Genomic DNA, 1,215 nt, shown 5'->3' on the forward strand with positions numbered 1-1,215 from the left:
TGCTTTGTTAATTTTTCAGATTTAACAAAGTAATTCTGCCCACTCACTTCATTAAAAGTCATGTGTCGCATACCAAAATCAGATAGCAAAAACCACATCTGTCACCTTTTCAATTAGGTGTAGAACGTGACTGGATCTTATGAATGGAAAATGAGTACAAGTTAATGTCACTCGATGGACATTATGCTTAATTAAGTAGATATTTCTGTTCATTTCCACCCCATTAGAAATTTAAAAGCCATGAATCAAGTCTGTTGAAATGGCAGAATGGAAATTTTTTTGTCCCTGAGACAAATGCAGAGGGAAGATTTCCATGAAAGACATGAGGCAGATTTATTCTTCTCGTACTTTCTGTCAGTAAATGTGTTTGAAAGATTTTTTTTGCTTAATACAGAACCCATTACTGCAGCACTTTTAAATAACACTAAACTTTTTATTAGGATGTATGTGCTACCATACAAAATATTCTAAAACATGTCAGTTACTGTGTAGTTGGAATAAGCTTAGCAAAGGGACAACATTTTTAAATTTGATTTTAAAAATTAATGTTTATGGTACACACTGTTTATGATCATTTTGGAGGATATTTACATATATGTACATACCATAGTTTTTTTTCTTTTCTAAATTAATATTTTAGTTTATTGGTACATGTATATAATCCATACCACTTACATTTCCTTGTGGGAACTTGGGACATGGGCATAACACATCTTAACTCTTTCTTCATCCCTTTTCACTCCCTCTCTATTTCCCCTCCTCCTTCTACCTACTGAAAACCTTCCCATTTGAAAAGCACGTATCTCCCTACTTCTTATTATCTATTATTTTGCCCTTTATTTTTACTCTGTGCTTCTTAATTAAGAGAAGCCATGCAGTATTTAATCTCATGTTTCTGATTTATTGCACTTAATGTATGGTCTCAAGGTGGCTCCATTTCCCCACAAATCACTCATCTATGTTCTTGATGGCACAGTATATTTCCAAGATGTGTAAATTCTAAATTTTCTTTATCCATTCATATGTTGATGGGCATGAGAGCCCCTTCCAAGATTTAGCCATTGCAAATTTTGCTGCTATATCCTGGGAATGAATCTATCTCTATGATACGACATATTTAAATCCTTTGGGAAGATACTTAGAAGGAATGGATGGGTCAAATAAGATTTCTAGTTTTAGGTTTTTTGATGTTTTTCTTTTATTTTAGGGAAGGGT

This window comes from Octodon degus, unplaced genomic scaffold, assembly GCF_000260255.1.
Source record: "Octodon degus isolate 3935 unplaced genomic scaffold, OctDeg1.0 scaffold00449, whole genome shotgun sequence".
NCBI classification, from domain to species: domain Eukaryota; kingdom Metazoa; phylum Chordata; class Mammalia; order Rodentia; family Octodontidae; genus Octodon; species Octodon degus.